Source organism: Misgurnus anguillicaudatus, chromosome 18 (assembly GCF_027580225.2).
Source record: "Misgurnus anguillicaudatus chromosome 18, ASM2758022v2, whole genome shotgun sequence".
Taxonomy (NCBI): Eukaryota; Metazoa; Chordata; class Actinopteri; order Cypriniformes; family Cobitidae; genus Misgurnus; species Misgurnus anguillicaudatus.
The window spans coordinates 30,002,107-30,022,702 of NC_073354.2; the positions used below are offsets into that span (position 1 = coordinate 30,002,107).

At 37.1% G+C, this 20,596-nt stretch overlaps 1 protein-coding gene across 3 annotated transcripts in view; it reads left to right on the forward strand.

Annotated features, from left to right (window-relative positions):
- msraa (methionine sulfoxide reductase Aa) overlaps window positions 1–20,596 on the forward strand; it is a 93,257-nt gene that overhangs the window by 72,149 nt on the left and 512 nt on the right. The window lies entirely within an intron of this gene.

The following is a 20,596-nucleotide window of genomic DNA, read 5'->3' on the forward strand; positions in this document are numbered from 1 at the left end:
AATCATGCTGTCTAATCAGCATCTTGATATGCCACACCTATGGGGTGGGTGGATTATCTCGGCAAAGAAAAAGTGCTCACTAACAGATTTAGAGAGTTTTGAGAACAATATCTGATAGAAATAGGCCTTTTGTTACATAGAAAAAGTCTTTGAGCTTTTACTTCAGCTCATTAACTCTTTCTCTGCCATTGGTGAGTTATCTCATCAATTAAGAGAAAACATTTGCATTAAAAAAAAGTGTTCCTGGTGAGGTTTTATGTTAATCTGTAATACCGAGATTATTCACGGCACTAACCCAATTTATAAAAAAATGGAAGCAAATTTTTTTACTAATTTTAAACTGTGTGTGTTTTGATAATCGTTCTGAATCTGATCTCTAACAAAATTCCTTTACAAAAATGCAATTATTTCATCTTTTTGCAAAAAAAATATTTTTTAAAGAAAAATACCAATATTTAAGAGTTTATAAGCAGAGGAAAAAATATAGATAGGATGAAACGTTTTTTCCCCATTTTGTTTGTTTGTTTATTGTTTGTGTGAAACCAGAGGGTCTGTTTTTACATTTGATATATTTGTATGTTTTTGTATTTTTAGTATATTTTTCTGTAATGCATTTTATGAAAATTTTGTGAAAATGACAAAAAATGCTGGCAGTCAGCTTAAAAAAAAGATTGGTTGCGAATGAGTTAAAAATGAGGGCTTAAACAAAAGTCTTGCATTTATAATTTTGGTCAGTGTAACTTTCAGGTTCAAGATTTTTGGTGAATTCAGCCTTCAATGCCTCAATCTCCCTTAGATAACCTGCAGATCCATACCAGACAAAATGGGTTTCCTACTAAGCAGAAATCCACATGATCTTACACATAAAATAGTAATTTGGTTTGTCTTTAAGAAAGGTTTGTCTTTTAGACAGAGAAAGGAGTCTCCAAATCCGAGCATGATGAGGTTCAAAGCCTTTCAGAATAGACGGCGAACCTTCCATCTGCATTATGCATATATTTTTTATAATTGCGAAAGATTTTGAGGTTTCTTGCTCTCAGTGGTGCATCGCAATAGAGACCTGCATGCATGCAGTTCACGCTACCAACCCCACCCTTACGTCGAAGCATAGCCTGTTGGAACAATAGAAGCAGAGGAATTGACTGTGGTTCTTGCAGCTACTAATCTACCCCTGTAGTCTCATTTTCTTCCTTGAAACCCTCCCCCCTTCCCTCGTGTATGATCGTACTCCGTATTTCATGGCGTTTCCCTTTTACATTCTCCACTTTCATTTTCTCAGATCGAATGTCTGTCTGAAATGAAATTACAAGTCTTCCGTACCTGGTCGTAGGAGTCGCGCTCGGACACGTTACAGACGGTGTCGCTTGAGACGCGTTGGACTATTGATAAGATAACCTTGACTGTCTCAGTGTCCTCTCTTGTTCTGCACATGCATCACAGCAGACATATCTCACCCGCTTTTGTGCCGATACGAAAGGTTTCCGCAGCTTTTCTTTTCTATCTCACAAGAATCCAAATGAACGGCACAGTTTGTCTTTATCACGATGTGGTCTTGCCTAGGTGCACAATGTTGAACAAATGTTTGACACAATATCTAATAGCTTTTCCTTTGATATGATTTGATTCTTGATCTATTTTTGACAATATTTTGACTACACACACTCTAACACGCACTCACAGACACACAACGTGTGCTAGAGCCCACAGGATGAGAAGAAGGGGTGGGAGCCAACGAAATAGGAAAAGCATATGGGTGCGATTTGTCTCTTCATGCAGCATTGGTTCCAGCTGATGATGCCCCCCCCCCCCCTTATGCCCTGTACCTTTTGCTGCCCAAAAAAGCTTTTTGACCTTCTGTTCAGCTGCCCCTTTTTTAATATCTGCTGATTTTTGAATTGATATTTTATTAAATTCAATAAGGTACCCATGACTGTATATTCTGAATGTATAGTCATGGCTTTATTAGCAATATTAAACATTCCCATATTAATAAACAACCAAACACATTTTTTTCAATGTAAAGTGATTTATTTTGTAGTTCTGGAAATTGGGAAGTCGAGTTATTGCTTCCAAATAACTCTGTGTTCCAAAAATAGGTCACAAAAAAGGCTCAGATGTTTGTGCGTGTGTGTTTTTGGACAAACAGATCTTTTCCAGTTCGCAAGTTGCATGGCTGAATGCATGTTCGTGCAGGGTTTTTTGGATAAATGTTTATATCCGAGAAGAGATTTGCTATAACTTTTTTAAAACAGTAGCCTAAATCATCTTTTTCTTGCAAAACCTCTTTTCAAACTTTTAGGTTAGACCCAGTGTTGCCAGATCCTTCCTATAAAAAACAGCAACTTTCCTCACTAAAATGAGTTTTTGTGTGTTTGTTGGAAAAAGGAAAATTGCTTAGTTTATATAATTGAATGTATAAATTATATAGCATAAAGCGCCGTTTACATTATAACGATAGATAAAACGTTAACTATAACGATAGCGTCCACATTATAAAGATAACTTTATGCTAATTCGCTCATGCGCAGGGCACTCGTGCAGATATTTGCCTTTAATGACATTAACATTTATTGGATATGTCTTGTAATAAAAACTGTTGCAATTGTCACTGAATATGTAAATATGCTTTTTGCATTTACACAGCGGGTAACCATGCAGATTCAAATAAATTTGATAGGCTGTCAATGGTTTATCTTTCATCAGGTTGGGGGGAAATCACTCAGAAAGTGATCCCAACGATATCGTTCGCTGTATCTTATTCGTTTTAGTTATGGTGTGAACTCCGCTTTTGTCTTTAATATCAAACGATTTTCAAAAACTATATTTATTATAGTTATAGTTATCGTTATAATGTGAACGGCCCTTAAATGTGTGAAAACGTTACTTGCTGCATTGCATGTTTTTAATAATTGTGTCCGAAATTACAAAAAAAATTTACATACACAATTGGCCATGTAAATCAGTGATTAAAACACTTGGCATATGTGTCATTGTAGTGGGAGATGAAGTGTTAAATACAAAATCACAAGAGAAAAAGCCAAACAAATTATATGGCAATAAACAATGGTGTTATGTAGTGTGCAACTCAAATTATAAATTGGATATTTGACAACTGCAAATAATACCCAAGCCCCCACCTCCCCAATAAACACTTACAGTATGAGAAGTGGACATGGCAACACTGGTTTTAGCTTTAAAGTTGCATTATGTGCTGCATGTCTCATTGTGTTCCTGTTATTAGACAGTCGCAGGTTCACAGACGCCCTCTACTGGCCATTCTGCGTTTGCATTCATATCTGTTTCCCTTTACTCTCACTTATTCGCTCCATCCTCCATTGTCTGCTCTCGCTCTCCACCCACTCCACCCCCTGCCGAGCCATCTGCGATTCGGCAGGCCCTGTCGCCATGGCAACAGGGGAGGCCGCTCAGCCTCCTATTGGCCCGCTGCCCGAACGGAGAGGCTGCTGGGGTCGAAGGTCATGTGTAGAGTGCCGCCTCACTGGTGTTCTAATCAGCTGTTGACCTCATGCCACAATGAAATGAGTGTCAGAAGGCAAGGGGTTAATAAAGCTCGCTCTGACTGGCAGCTGGGTCCATTATGAGTGAGGGATGGGGGGAGCTTGCTTTTGGGGGGGGGGTCGCTTGACTGGGATGGTGGGGGAGATGGGCACAAATCTTGGGATGGGGGCCGTCTGTGTTGCGTAAGGGAAGATTTGATGTCACCATGTATCTTGTCTGCAAGGGTGAAATGAAAGCTGTGGGATTGTAGTGACTCTTTTTGTATGGAGGATGTTGGGATACGGAGGACTGAACTCTCTTAAAAATAAAGGTGCTAAATAATGCCGTAGAACAGTCATTGTTGGCTATATGGTCCCGTAAAGAATCTTTAACATCCGAAAACGCCAAAGGATCCTTGGACAAAGATTCGACTAAAGTGTAAGAAAAAAAAGGTTCTTATAAGAACCTTTGACTGAAATTTTCTTTGGGTAACCAATAATATTAAAAAAGGAAATATGGATATATACAATATACATCTTTCAAAAAAATAACATTTCTGTGAATTGAACTGGTTATGCACAAACCAGAAGCAATAATATCCAACAAATGTGGCTCTTCAAATAACATAAAAAATGTATGTATTTATTTATTTTTGTGTGTGCATTTATGAAGAAGAAATAATGTTATGGATGTGACATTTTTTTCTGTTACAGACATGACAATTCTGAAAGATGCACAATGCACATACATATAACTATTAGGGGTGTGACGAGACACTTACTCCACGAGACGAGACACAAGATTGGGTTTACGAGAACGAGACGAGATTTTTACACTTTTTAAAAAATTCTCAATGATAAAATAAATAAACGGGAAACTGAAAAACAAAATTTCAGTTCTATAGGACAAGCAGTTTACAAAAAAATTATATTTTAAAATTTCTAGGCTACATAAACTGTCAAATACTGACAAAATTTTATAGAGGAACTTATGGATCCTTGAGGCGAAATATCTTCCCCAGGAGAGAGACTCTTGTGTGAAATGTCAAATCTTTAGTTCAAACGTGTAGCGAAGCTAGGGTTTTGAATATTGCAGATTTAACCGCTAGTTGCTAGGCAACCATACATCCCATGCATGTCATAATTACACAAAATGCAAATAGCCACAGAACCTTCATGCATACAAATTTTGGTAGTTTTTACTATAGGAATACAAAGTTATAGCAAAGAGGAAGGATAAAATAACAAGACCAGAACAAAAATTAGCAGTCCAGTTTCTTCTCAGCTTAGCAAATCTACCGTATAAATCTCGCTTCATCTGAGTCATGTGCTACAGTCACATTCCTAATGCAACACCATTCAATTGTGAACCTTGTGTCTCCATTTAGGTCACACCCTAATAGCTACGATCACCACAGTCTGATATCACACTAGATAAAGAGAAGAGTAAAGATTACTCAGGGTTTAAATGTTAATCAAAGTAAGATTGTTGGATTTAGCATGCAGGTCATACGCTTTATATTGTTTATAGAGGCTTAGTTCATAAGAATAGTTCATCTATATATGAAAATTCTCTTATAATTTACTCACCCTCATGACGTCTGAGATACACTCACCTAAAGGATTATTAGGAACACCTGTTCAATTTCTCATTTATGCAATTTTCTTATCAACCAATCACATGGCAGTTGCTTCAATGCATTTAGAGGTGTGGTCCTGGTCAAGACAATTTCCTCAAACTGAATGTCAGAATGGGAAAGAAAGGTGATTTAAGCAATTTCAAGCATGGCATTGTTGTTGGTGCCAGACGGGCCGGTCTGAGTATTTCACAATCTGCTCAGTTACTGGGATTTTCACGCACAACCATTTCTAGGGTTTGCAATGAATGGTGTGAAAAGGGAAAAACATCCAGTATGCGGCAGTCCTGTGTGCGAAAATGCCTTGTTGATGCTAGAGGTCAGAGAAGAATGGGCCGACTGATTCAAGAAGAGCAACTTTGACTGAAATAACCACTCGTTACAACCGAGGTATGCAGCAAAGGATTTGTGAAGCCACAACATGCACAACCTTGACGCGGATCGGCTTCAACAGCAGAAGACCCCACCGGGTACCACTCATCTCCACTACAAACAGAAAAAAGAGGCTACAATTTGCACAAGCTCAACCAAAATTGGACAGTTGATTACTGGAAAAATGTTGCCTGGTCTGATGAGTCTCGATTTCTGTTGAGACATTCAGATGGTAGAGTCAGAATTTGGCGTAAACAGAATGAGAACATGGATCCATCATGCCTTGTTACCACTGTGCAGGGTGGTGGTGGTGGTGGTGTAATGGTGTGGGGGATGTTTTCTTGGCACACTTTAGGCCCCTTAGTGCCAATTGAGCATTGTTTAAATGCCACAGCCTACCTGAGCATTGTTTCTGACCATGTCCATCCCTTTATGACCACTATGTACCCATCCTCTGATGGCTACTTCCAGCAGGATAATGCATCATGTCACAAAGCTGGAATCATTTCAAATTGGTTTTTTGAACATGACAATGAGTCCACTGTACTAAAATGGCCCCCACAGTTACCAGATCTCAACCCAATAGAGCATCTTTGGGATGTGGTGGAACGGGAGCATCGTGCCCTGGATGTGCATCCCACAAATCTCCATTAACTGCAAGATGCTATCCTATCAATATAGGCCAACATTTCTAAAGAATGCTTTCAGCACCTTGTTGAATCAGTGCTACGTAGAATTAAGGCAGTAGTGAAGGCGAAAGGGGGTCAAACACAGTATTAGTATGGTGTTCCTAAAAATCCTTTAGGTGAGTTTATATATGATATCTTTTCTTCATGAGAAAACAAACAAATAATATTTAATTTTTAATTCAAGAGCACTTATTGTCCGATTCATGTTTTTACATTTCCCTTGTTATCCTATTTCATCACAAGAATACATTAAAGTTTACATAAAAACAAATGAATGGCAACTTTTTTTAACTTTTGAGAAATGTAAATGACATAAAATTACCAAATTCCTTGGTTATGTCTTAAGCTCATTGGAAGTTGTAATTATCATTTGTTTTGGCATAGCATCATATTGCTACAGATTTTTACAATTTGTCTGGTAGAGGCAACCACAAGGGGGCACCATGTCCAGTTCACATCCATCTCTCCCTTTGTGCTCCTGTACTCTCTCTATCTCTTTCTTTCTCTCTCTCTTCTTCTCTCTCTCTCACTGTCCTCACGTCTCAAGAACTTAGTGTGGCATGTTCCAATCTATTAGCATCTCAATTAAGGGCTAACAAAAGACAGGTTTTTTCCTCTGAGGCCTCCACATGTGCCCGTTTACCTAGACTCTGTGTGCCCTGAGCAAAATCCAGGTGATTGACTGCACTCCACCAATTACACAACCCCATCAATGTCTGCAAGAAATCACAATGGCCTTAATTAGCTCCTGCAGATCCTCTCTATTACACGCTCACACTCTCGCACTTAGTCACCAGGCTCCCATGGATAATGTGGCCAGAAATTCGAAGGAGGACGTGTAACAGAAATGCACATTTGTGCATTTTTTACTTGAAAAAATGTAATTGCGCTGCTTTCAAAAGACAGCTAATGGATTCTCAATCATTTCACACCATTTCCGAAATGTTTGTATGATATAAAGACGTGTAGTTTTGTATACACTATTAAAAATAAAGATGCTCCAAAAGGATGCCAAAAACGGTCTCTATCTGTGCTATCATGTAGCACCTTCATTGTTAACGTGAAGGTAGTGTGTTTTAGTAGTTTATGTGGTAGTAATAAACACAATGTGCACACACACACAACTGCTTTAGTATAACACAATTCACCAAGTTGATGATGTCTCCATATTTTGGCATCCAGGGGTCCATGCTAGAAATACTGTTGTTATTGACAACCACTAGAACAGACTGGGAGAGAAAATAAATGCAAGAATAGACTTCAGTTGGCCAATAAGAATAAATCCAGTACACAAGGCGACCAAAGTGATTGGACGAGCATTTTTCTAGACCGTTCCATCTGTGTGAGGTGTCAAATATACCTGAGTGGCACTCAGTCTCATTATAGAGCGGCGGTGTGTGTATGTGTTACTTCAGGCCATGCGTGGGTTAATTAGCTTTTCCCCGGCTGCTCCTCCATCTCTCCGTTATTTCCTGACCAGCTTGCCAGGCCGGCAGCCCCTCTTCCCTTCCCCCATGTGTGGTTGTTCTAAATGGAGACTCAATGCATGCTGCTCCCCGACATCCTAATGTACCCGACCAGTTGGTTTAACAAACACGGCACTGCCAACCATCTGCCGGCCAAATCTGTCTTCAAATTGCTTTAGTAACAAACTGAACTTTTCTTTGCTCCGTGCAGATCTCACTTCCTTCTTCCCGTCTTTCTCACATCGCTGCTTTCTCTGCTCTTCCTCAGCCCTGCCCTTTCTCTTCCTTCCCTTTCTAACCATTCTCATCTCTTCTGTTAAAATTGTCATTGTTTGTCTTCTCATTGCATCTGTTCTCATCTCATTCTCATCTCTCTTCATTTCCTTTGTAATCTGTTCTCTTATCTTCTATTTACACATTTTCATTTTTTTCTTAGTTCACCTGGTTTTATTTCTACTTACTGTTTTATTTCTTATCTACTTGTCTAATCTGTTCTCTTTTCATCTCATCTGTTGTCATTTCTACTCATCTCATTTGTTTTCATTTCTGCTGTTCTCATCTCATCTGTTCTCTTCTCATCTTATCTGTTCTCTTCTTGTCTCATCTGTTTTTTTATTTCTGATTTTTTATCTCATCTGTTCTCTTCTCTTCTGTTCTATTCTCGTCTCGTCTCATCTGTTCTCATTTCTCCTTTTTTATCTCATCTGTTCTCTTTTTATCTCATCTGTTCTTATTGCTGCTCTTCTAGTCTCATCTTTTCTCATTTCTGCCTTTTTAACTCTCTTCTCTTCTCTTCTCTTCTCTTCTCTTCTCTTCTCTTCTCTTCTCTTCTCTTCTCTTCTCTTCTCTTCTCTTCTCTTCTCTTCTCTTCTCTTCTCTTCTCTTTTCTTCTCTTCTCTTCTCTTCTCTTCTCTTCTCTTCTCTTCTCTTCTCTTCTCTTTTTGTTCAATCTGTTCTTATTGCTGCTCTTCTAGTCTCATCTGTTCTCATTTCTTCTCTTCTCATCTTTTCTCTTCTCGTCTCCTTTGTTCTCATTTCTGCTCTTTCATCTCTTCTCGTCTCATCTGTTCTCATTTCTGTTCTTTTCATCTAATCTGTTTTCTTTTCGTCTCATCTGTTCTCATTTCTCTTCTTTTCATCTCATCTGTTCTCTTCTTGTCTCATCTGTTTTCTTCTTGTCTCGTCTCAACTGTTATCTTCTTGTCTCATCTGTTCTCTTCTCATCTCATCTGTTTTCTTCTCGTCTCATCTGTTATCTTCTCGTCTCATCTGTTATCTTCTCGTCTAATCTGTTTTCTTCTCTCCTCATCTGTTTTTATTTCTGCTCATCTCATATCATCTTACCTGTTCTCATCTCATCTGTTCTTTTCTTGTCTCATCTGTTTTCATTTCTTCTCATCTAATCTGTTCTCTTCTCATCTCATCTGTTCTCATTTCTGTTCTTTTCATCTCATCTGTTCTCTTCTCGTCTCATCTGTTCTCTTCTCTTCTCGTCTCATCTATTCTCTTCTTGTCTCATCTGTTCTCTTCTTGTCTCATCTGTTCTTATCTCGTCTCATCTGTTTTCTTCTCATCTCATCTGTTCTCTTCTTGTCTCATCTGTTCTCATTTCTGCTCTTCTCTTCTCATCTGTTCTCTTCTCATCTCATCTGTTCTCATTTCTGCTCTTCTCTTCTCACCTGTTTTTATTTCTGCTCATCTCATCTTATCTGTTCTCGTCTCATCTGTTCTCTTCTCATCTCATCTGTTCTCTTCTCATCTCATCTCATCTCATCTGTTTTCTTCTCATCTCATCTGTTTTCTTCTCATTTCATCTGTTCTTTTCTTGTCTCATCTGTTCTTTTCATCTGTTCTCTTCTCATCTTATCTGTTCTCATCTCATCTGTTCTCATTTCTGCTCTTTTCATCTCATCTGTTCTTTTCTCTTTTTGTCTTATCTGTTCTCATCTCGTCTGTTCTCCTCTCATCTCATCTGTTCTTTTCTTGTCTCATTTGTTCTCATTTCTTCTCATCTCACCTGTTCTCTTCTCATCTCATTTTTTCTAATTTCTGCTCATCTCATCTCATCTGTTCTTTTCTCTTTTTGTCTTATCTGTTCTCATCTCGTCTGTTCTCCTCTCGTCTCATCTGATCTCATCTGTTCTTTTCTTGTCTCATTTCTTCTCATTTCTTCTCATCTCATCTGTTCTCTTCTCATCTCATCTCATCTGTTCTTTTCTTGTCTCATCTGTTCTCATTTCTTCTCATCTCATCTGTTCTCTTCTCGTCTTGTCTGTTCTCATCTCATATGTTCTCATTTCTGCTCTTCTCATCTCATCTTATCTTTTCTCTTTTTGTCTTATCTGTTCTCATCTCATCTGTTCTCCTCTCGTCTCATCTGTTTTCATCTCATCTGTTCTTTTTTGTCTCATTTGTTCTAATTTCTTCTCATCTCATCTGTTCTCTTCTCATCTCATCTTTTCTTATTTCTGCTCATCTCATCTGTTCTGTTCACATCTTATCTGTTCTCATTTGTGCTTTTCTCATCTCATCTGTTCTCTTCTCGTCTCATCTGTTCTGTTCTCTTCTCATCTCATCTGTTCTTTTCTCATCTCATTTTTTTTTCTCATTTCTGCTCATCTCATCTGTTCTCATTTCTGCTTTTCTCATCTCATCTGTTCTTTTCTCATCTAAGCTGTTCTCATTTCTGCTCTTCTCATTTATGCTTTTATTGTCTCATCTCTTCTCATTGCATCTGTTCTTTTCTCATCCTGTTTGTATTTCTGCTCTTCTTGCCTCATCTGTTCTCTTCTCGATTCTCATCATTTTATTTTTTCATTTCTAATCTTCTTGTCTTATTGGTTTTCTTCCCGTCTCATCAGTTTTCTTTTTTCTTCTTCTTATATCAATATATTATAAATTATACTGTTATCTCATCTGTTTTCCTCCCGTTTTGTCTCGTCTCATCTGTTTTCATTTTTACTAGTCTCATCTGTTCTCTTTAATTTCAAAAAGGACTTGGCATGGTTGTTTTACATACAATATTGCCAAAGCATCCTACATATACACAAAAATTGTGTTGTATTTCATAGCACAGTTTGACACATTGTTTCTTATGAAGGGATAAAAGAAGATTATTTACAACTGTGACATCTAAAGCATAATTAAACATTCTCCAAAAAAACCAAAAAAGTAATCTGCCAAATTTATGTCCAGATCCATTCATGACAGAACTACTGTTTCCAGATCAGATGGTATATCGGCTTTATGCATTTGCTTTCTGTTTTCACCATCTGACCACTGATCCCCCGTCCCATTTCCTCCTCTGCACGCTCTATCATCTGCGGACAATCCAGGTTTCATTTTCCGTGATGATATCCACATGAGACCTCAGCAAATGCTATAGAACAGATTTTTGGCACCGGAATGCAGATAGCCCTAAACATCATTATGGACAGAAGCAAAGAGCTGCCAGGACGTCAATGATGCCACCCTTCTCTATGCCAACATCAGTGCCAATAGAAATGTTCTTGAAGTCATAGACCCTACTCTCAAGGGCAAACAGAGCACAATCACAAAAACATTTTTTATTAAACAAGTTTATGTGTCTTAAGATATTTCCATGCAAACTGCTTTTAACTATAGAATGCATGTATAAGTCAGGAATGCTAGATAGCAAGAAGCATGTACTTTATAATTGATATCTTTAATAACTTAATATCTTTTGTTCCTGTAGAGTAGCTCCATCGATAATGCATTGCATTAGGTCTTGACTTTGATCCGCAGGGAACACACATACTGATAAAGTATAGCTTGAATGCACTGCAAGTTGTTTTGAATAAAAGCATCTGCCAACTGCAAACACCGAAGTGATCTTGTTATGTTTTGCTAGTTTTATTATATTTTTATCTTTTGCTGTAAGTCGATAAGTCAATGTTGTGTCTGTACAGCAAATGTTTCTTTTACCATTGTAGTATTTGCGTCTCTTCTGTCTCATGTGCTGAATCAAAAGTCAATATTTGAGGTATTAAAGGGTTTATTTTGCATATGTGTGCGTATCCCACCAGTTTCTACTCTACCTATAATAATCATCTTCTTAATTCAATCCTGGCTTTATGACATCCAGTGTATTTTTTCTTCCTGCCCTCTATTTTACAGTTACCCCTACAGCTTGAAATTGCTTCACCCCCCAAAAAAAATTAGGTTCCTTATCGCTGCCTCTCACATTTTTTCTTCTTTTGCATATCCAGGACATGCAGGTATTTGCATTTCAAATGAATGCTCTGTCTGACATGCAAATTAATTAGTCTGATTTTTATGCATTTAGCTGCATGCAAACAAAACACAGGAACTTGTCACTCAACAGCTCAGCAGCACTGCATGTTTCAGAGTCACACCATAGGTGTTGTCCCAAAGATGTTGGATTTAACAAGATTAAACACTCCTATTACTAGGAATAGTGTACAATGGAGTGCTCAATATGGCCGCTCTGGTGACAGAAGTCCCGCCTTCCAATTAAAAGAACCAATCATCAAATGATAAAGACTGATGACCCTCTGGGGTAGGGGCTTGCCAATCTGTGCACAATGTGTGTACACTGCAAAAATGACTTTCAGTATATCAAAGATTTCTTAAATCAAGATGTATTTTCTTGATGAGCAAAATTGACAAAAATATACAATTTAAGTGAATTTGTGCTTAAAACAAGCACACAAAAATCTGCCAGTGGATTAAGAAAAATGTTCTTGAATTTTTTTAAATTAAGTTTAAAAAAAGGTTTTTACTTACAGCAGGGAAAATAAGTATTTGACACATCAGCATTTTTATCAGTAAGGGGATTTCTAAGTGGGCTATTGACACAAAATTTCCACCAGATGTAGCCATCAAGCCAAATATTGAATTTATACAAAGAAATCAGAACATTTAAGTATACAAGTTGAGTCATAATAAATAAAGGGAAATTTCTTGTTGTTTTTGCTTACCCCATTGTCAGATTTGTTTGCTTGTTAACTTAAATTTTATATTTTTTTGTCTAAAAATTAGACTTATTTTCTTAGGTCATTTTGCTCATCAAGAAAATGCATCTTGATCAAGACTTTTTAGATATTTGTAAAGTCATTTTTGCAGTGTAGTACCTAAAACGACATTAAACAAAAGTTATGGGACAATTGATGTCAAGTTTAATTGTTGGTCAGAAATCTGTTGTTTAATTCTGATTTTATCACATGATTTAAAAGAAATCTCTCTTTCCCCATTGAAGTACAGTATTTAGTATTGCATGACTGAAATAACTGCGCAGAGGCTTTGCAAACATGGGCGCCTAGTGGTGCGACTTCCGTAAGGGGAACATAGAGCTTGTTCACACTGTCAGTCCAAATCCGATTTGACAGACTCGCTGTCAATATTGTGTATGACAACTGTTCAGATCCGATCTGTGCGTCCTGTAGGATTCTGCCTTTTTCTGGATTATCTGCACCATTTCTATGGCAATGACGTCGTTCTAGCACGTCAATCTGCCTGGACGTCTGACGTGGTTAGGTTCTAACCATGTGCATCACGTGTTTCGTCAAAATAAGTGCCTGCTGCACACGCGTCAAAACCGATTATGATAAAAGAGACGCTCACGTTCAAAAAATACACGCAAGACACTCCCTTAACAGTAAACTCTGATTACACATGAGATTATGCGAGTATCTGGCAAACGCGAGCGTCTCTTTTATCATAAACCCTTTAGACGCGTCTGCAACATGCACTTATTTTGACATAACACGTGATGCACACAGGTTCACTCGACGCGCAGAACACATATTTTGAAATTACGAACCACACACATGACCGGCTACATACATGTTGTGATGGACTGCGCATCGAGCACCCTCGAAAAAATAAGTCATCGGCCGCCACTGATAATGATGGCTGCTTAAGTTCTAAAATAAGGGCTGTCAGTTGATTAAACATTGTAATATTTTTATTTTATACTGAATATTTTATCAGATTATACGGAAATTAATTGATTATATCAGTATTTCACGAGGAAAGATTGCAATAATTATTGAAATACATTGTGACAGAGCAAACATATTAGAAAAAGTGTCAATTTTACATCTGCTTTGTCATAATTTTCTATAGTTTTTTTGTAGAACCAAAATAGCGATCATTGTAACAGTTTTAAATATGATTTCTCTCAGTCAACAAACTCATGTGTCAGTGGCACATGTGGTCAGCGCTGACATCATCCATCACAGAGTCAAGCTAAAGGTCTTTGTATAACTTCTCTTCATTCTGCACAAGCTGCGCACAGGGTCATTCAAATCTGGCCCTGCGCGTTTGTCTGGAGATGACGCGCAGATCGTGTTTGTCTAGCCTCTTTGTTTTAGGGGACTCTGGGTCCCTGTAGTCTAGCGACCCCCTTTTTCAAGCAGCGTGATTTGAGCATCACTCATGGGTGGGGTGAACCGCAGGGTCCCTGGAGGCAAAGTGACCCCTGACCACGGGTGGCGTGTGGCATAATGAAAATCTGATTGAATAAGTGAATGAATAAAAGATAGAAACTCCGAGTAAAAAGACGACCTCATGTGTCCAGTGTTTGTCTGAGCTGATGAGCTGCTTCTCTTTGTCCTTTGATTGAAGTAGATACATCCTTCCATTAACACCAAAAGACTTTCTAGTTCCTAGGATTTGTGAGATACCTGTGATTAGTTTTGTGTTTGATTCATAAACAAGGATTTATCCTCAGAGAATGAAACCGTATATACAGAGAATTGATGTATCACTAATTCTTTTTTCTGCCTCCCAGAAGTTTTATATTAAAGAACTGGAAATTGCATTCCTTGGCTCCTAAATTGTTTTCAAGGTATTAAATAATTATACAAGCTTATTTGAATGTTTTTTTCACATAGTGTTCTGTAAATTTTCTACAGATTGGTTAATACAAGGTTGGTTAATAGATCTTATGCAGCATCCCAACTCGCATATCTATTCTACAGTATATATGTGAAAGTAGGATTGGTGTGTTTTAAATTAACTTATTCCCTGCCAGCCATTTTTTGAAAAGTTGCCCGTCAGCATTTTTTGTGATTTTCACAAAAGTATCACAAAATGCCTTCTAAAAATATATAAACATACAAATATATCAAATGAAAGAACAGACCCTCTGTTTTCAAACAAACAATAACAAACAATCAAAACGGGGAAAAAACATTTCATCCTACACTGCAAAAAAAATATTTTCAAGAAAAAATGTTCTTACAGTACATTCACACGGGGCGAAAGCGTTATTGCTTGACGGAAGGCTTTTCTGAAGCGTAGCCAACAGCCAATCACAGTGGCCGCAACACATGCTCCGGTCTTCCATAAACGTAATTGACTGGCTCTGCCTAGGTTATTTGCATAAGGCGATCTGATTGGCTGACGCACCTGTTGCTAGTTCAAAAGTTGAGAAATGTTCAACTTCTGCCGCGAGCAACGGCAGTGACATGGCGCCGACGGATCCACAATTCAGTTCGGCAATGCATGACGTCACTCATTGAAAGTGAATGGGAAGCGTTAATGCTTGCGCCTGTGTGAATGTACCGTGATTTCTAAAAATTCTTAAATTAAGATGCTTTTTCTTGATGAGCACAATGACCCAAGAAAAGAAGTCTAGGTTTTAGACCAAAAATATCAAATTTAAGTGATTTTGTGCATAAAACAAGGGAAAAAATCTGCCAATGAGGTAAGCAAAACAATCTTGAACATTTTTCTTAAAGACCACATTCAAGAAAAATTTGCTTACCCCTTTGGCAGATTTATGTTGCTTGTTTTATGCACAAAATCATTTAAATTTGATATTTTTGGTCTAGAAACTAGACCTATTTTCTTGGGTCGTTTTTCTCATCAAGAAAAAGCATCTTAATTTAAGAATTTTTAGATATTTTTACTGAAAACAAGACAAAAATACTAAGATTTTTTTTCTTGAAAATCATTTTTTGCATTGTATCTACATTATAAATTCTTAAATATGCACTGCAAAAAAATATTTTCAAAAAAATCTTAGTATTTTTGTCTTGTTTTCAGTAATGAGCAAAATGACCCAAGAAAATAAGTCTAGTTTTTACACAAAAAATATCAAATTTAAGTGATTTTGTGCATAAAACAAGCAAAAAAATCTGCCAATCGGGTAAGCAAATTTTTCTTGAATTTTTCTTGAATTTAGCGTTTAAGAAAAATGTTCAAGATTTTTTGCATTGTATCTACATTATAAATTCTTAAATATGCACTGCAAAAAATATTTTCAAAAAAATCTTAGTATTTTTGTCTTGTTTTCAGTAATGAGCAAAATGACCCAAGAAAATAAGTCTAGTTTTTACACAAAAAATATCAAATTTAAGTGATTTTGTGCATAAAACAAGCAAAAAAATCTGCCAATCGGGTAAGCAAATTTTTCTTGAATTTTTCTTGAATTTAGTGTTTAAGAAAAATTTTCAAGATTTTTTGCATTGTATCTACATTATAAATTCTTAAATATGCACTGCAAAAAAATATTTTCAAAAAAATCTTAGTATTTTTGTCTTGTTTTTAGTAATGAGCAAAATGACCCAAGAAAATAAGTCTAGTTTTTACACAAAAAATATCAAATTTAAGTGATTTTGTGCATAAAACAAGCAAAAAAATCTGCCAATCGGGTAAGCAAATTTTTCTTGAATTTTTCTTGAATTTAGTGTTTAAGAAAAATGTTCAAGATTTTTTGCATTGTATCTACATTATAAATTCTTAAATATGCACTGCAAAAAATATTTTCAAAAAAATCTTAGTATTTTTGTCTTGTTTTCAGTAATGAGCAAAATGACCCAAGAAAATAAGTCTAGTTTTTACACAAAAAATATCAAATTTAAGTGATTTTGTGCATAAAACAAGCAAAAAAATCTGCCAATCGGGTAAGCAATTTTTTCTTGAATTTTTCTTGAATTTAGTGTTTAAGAAAAATGTTCAAGATTTTTTGCATTGTATCTACATTATAAATTCTTAAATATGCACTGCAAAAAATATTTTCAAAAAAATCTTAGTATTTTTGTCTTGTTTTCAGTAATGAGCAAAATGACCCAAGAAAATAAGTCTAGTTTTTACACAAAAAATATCAAATTTAAGTGATTTTGTGCATAAAACAAGCAAAAAAATCTGCCAATCGGGTAAGCAAATTTTTCTTGAATTTTTCTTGAATTTAAAATTTGCAAGATTTTTTGCTTACCCCAATGGCAGATTTTTTTGCTTGTTTGATATTTTTGATCTAAAAACTAGACTTATTTTCTTGGGTCGTTTTTGCTAATCAAGAAAAAGCATCTTAATGTAAGAATTTTTTATATTTTTACTGAAAACAAGACAAAAATACTAAGAACATTTTTTCTTGAAAAACGTTCTTACTTAGTATTTTTTTGTCTTGTTTTAGGTACAAATATCTAAAAATTCTTAAATCTAAATGCTCTCTTGATGAGCAAAACGACCTAAGAAAATAAGTCTAGGTTTTTAGACCAAAAGTACAAAATTTAAGTAAAAAAAATCCTGCCAAATCCTGTCAATGGGGTAAGCAAATTTCCTAACTGCGGTGCTTAAATACGTATACAAATATTACGTTTTCGTGAACTCGCACACAGCAACGTGACGGGAGCACGTATAACCTCGATAGAGACGATAGTCCAAAATCTCTACCGGTTGACCAATTTCTACCAGTTTATCATACCAACCGGTTTATAGCTCTAGTTCATATCACCAAGTTCATCATTTAGCATGTGGGAGAAGTATGCAAGTTGGGGTGTAGATTTAGTGAGCCTGTCATCATAAATCCAAGAGTAAATCCTATACATTTATACAATATGTGTTCCCTAGGAATCGATCTTTGTGCTGCTAATGCAATACACAATAGGTTTTGATGTGCTATTTTATCAGTGTGTTGGTCAACACCCACCCCCCTTTTAGCCTAACAGTACATTATGTCCATGGTGACTCTTCTTGTTTAAAACTGCACATGTGTTTGAGCGGGTTTGTTTATTGGGTGAAGCCATACCCCGCATAGGGCATCAGAATGTTGGCTTCAGTTCATTTATCGTATGCCAGTTTGGCCAGCTGCCGGTTGGCACTTTCCCCACTGAGAGCTGTGGTTGATGGTAGAAACCTGGAGTTGTCATGTGGTTGTTTCACTGGTGTTTAAAACATTGTTCAGTTTAATCATTTATATTTACAGTATACATCAAGATTGTTTGTTTAGAGTGAACATGAATGACAGATGTTCATATAATGAATATATGCTGATATACATTTATGCATTTGGCAGATGCTTTTAAGAGTGCATTCAAGCAAGTGTGTTCCCTGAAAATCAAATCCATTGCTTTTTGCGCTGCTAATGCAATGGTCTACCAACTGAGATACAAGATCATATAAATATACATAATGCATCATGCATGCAGTTTTTAACAAACAATGTTTCTTGACATGTGTCCGGAAAAGGCTAGCATGGCTGGTGTTGTTTTGGATGCTGCAGTGTTGTTTGTCCCACACGGCTGTGCCAGGAATCCAGGCTGTTTGATCAGAGATGAAGTTTTTCTGGTGACTGGCATAGCTGCACGTGTCTAAGAATGCACCAGAACTGACACACGAGCTGTCTTTTCAGCTCTTTATTTTAAAATCGAAGAGTTTTCAGCACTATATAAAGTTTGTCATCCTGTGAAAGCCGGCACATTCTGCACATCCCACAAGTCAAACCCATATTAATTTGTCTATTGGGCACTGGCAGCACTCCCTGTGGACCCTTAGGGCACCTGATGGATGGATGTACGGGTTTTGCTCTAACTTATAAAAAGCCAGCGAGAGAGAGAAAAATGATATATCTGTACCAAGCTCCTGTCTCCTGCAGCTGCTCCTAACAGGTGCATAACTGTCTCTTGCCAGATGGTCAGCAAAATGTGAAATTTGGCAGGTTTCTTCATAGAATCACCCTGCCTGAAAAATACATTTTCAAGAACTCAGAGATGGAGGGCGGGAGGTCCAAGAATGCGAAGTTGTTCAAAAACAATTTTAGTGAGCAAACTGCATAATTCATTTTTAAACGTGGTGCAGAAATGCTGTTAAAGGTAAACACCACCGTTTTTTAATATTTTACTATGTTCTTACCTTAACTTAGATAAATTAATAAATCCCTATTATTCATCAATTGCATGCACTTAATGTTTGTACAGCGCGTCGTGTATGTGTTGGCATTTTGCCTGGCCCCATTCGTTCCTATGGCTCCAAACAAAAGTTTTATTTTGTGCCACCATACTTACTCGTGTAACTACTCATGTAACAGGCTTTAAATAAGGAAAACATGGAAGTGTTTGGTGGCTTCTAAATTCATCCCTGTTTGGAGCCATACGAATGAATGGGGCTAGGCTAAATGCTAACACATTCACAAGGCACTGTACAAAGATTAAAAGTGCATGCATTGATAAAGATTGGTATGTATTAATTCGTATTCACTCAAAGAGAGATAAACAAACACATTCAGATCAATAGAGAAACCATATGTGGCGGTAAATGCTGCACGGATTATTAGCGGGGTGTGTTTTGATTCGGATATCGGAGTGCCCGCCCTTTCCACAATCCTAATGGACTATTTTGCACATCTGGAACATGAGTGTACATCTGTCCATCCCTCTCAGTTTAGAGATTCCCATATTTCTGCTTCTCTCACTAAATGAATGCTTTCACAAAGCATCCAGCACAGTCCTGGCACAGAACAGCTGACAGCTGAGACTGTTAAACATCACAACTCTGATGGGTGGGCTGTAGTTATGAAATCATGTGTCTGCGGCTCATTTAACAAGGACACATCATGAAAATACGACTTTGCATGCCCTTTAAAACTGCATAACTTTTAAAAGAGACTTTTTGATTGAAAAGTTTAGAGTCTAGATTTACATGTAGAATCTTGAACTTTAAAAGAAGTTTTACTCTTTTATCAGGGTTCCCACGGCTCCTTGAAATCCTTGAAAGTTTGTGAATCTGTGGGAAATTCAAGGCCCTGAGAAGTTTTTGAAAATCTACATACATAGATACAAGTCATTGAACGTGCTTGAATTTATATTATGCAAGAACTTTTCTGGAAAAATCCATAATTATTCCTTGTGTAGTATATCATGAAAATTCTAGACTTTTTGAACACATGTGCTAAACTGTTCACTTTAAATGCTTATATCTTCTGTATGCGAATGTTGATTCATACCAAAAATGAAAACGTCTCTGGTTACGTATGCAACTGTTGTTCCCTGAGTAGGGAACGAGACGCTGCGTCTCCCTTGCCATATTTCCTGCATCCCTGTAATGCCGTCTTTGTCAATATTTCAGATAGCGATATACTTCCTGGATCCCGCGTGACCCTGTCTTTGTCGTTAAGCCTCATCATTGGTTGAATTTGTTATACACATTCAGACACACTTACCCCTAGAGGCGTCCTCAAAGTGTCACCACAGTGACGCAGCGTGAGTTCCCTCAAAAGGGAACTGTAACAATGTATCTTAACACGATGTAACCTTGCTCTTACTTGAAATGTGTCCCCACATTTAGTCCTTGAATTTGAGGGTATTGGACCTGGAAAGTCCTTCAAAGGTCCTTAAATTTGAAGTTAAATAAGGTGTGGGAACCCTGTTTTATAGACAGATGGCTGAATCAAATAAATATTATGATAAACTTTTTACTTTCTGTCTGAAGTGTCATTTACATTTATGCATTTGGCAGACGCTTTTGTCCAAAACGACTTGCAGTGCATACGTGTGCTCCTTCATAGCTCAATGGTAAAGCATTGCATAAGCAGCGCAAAAAGTCACGGGTTTAATGTTGAAAAAAATTATACATTGTAATGCACTCTAAGTCGCATTGGATCAAAGCGTCTTCCACATGTATAAATATACATTTTATACTGTGTGTTCCCTGGGTTTGAACCCACAAGC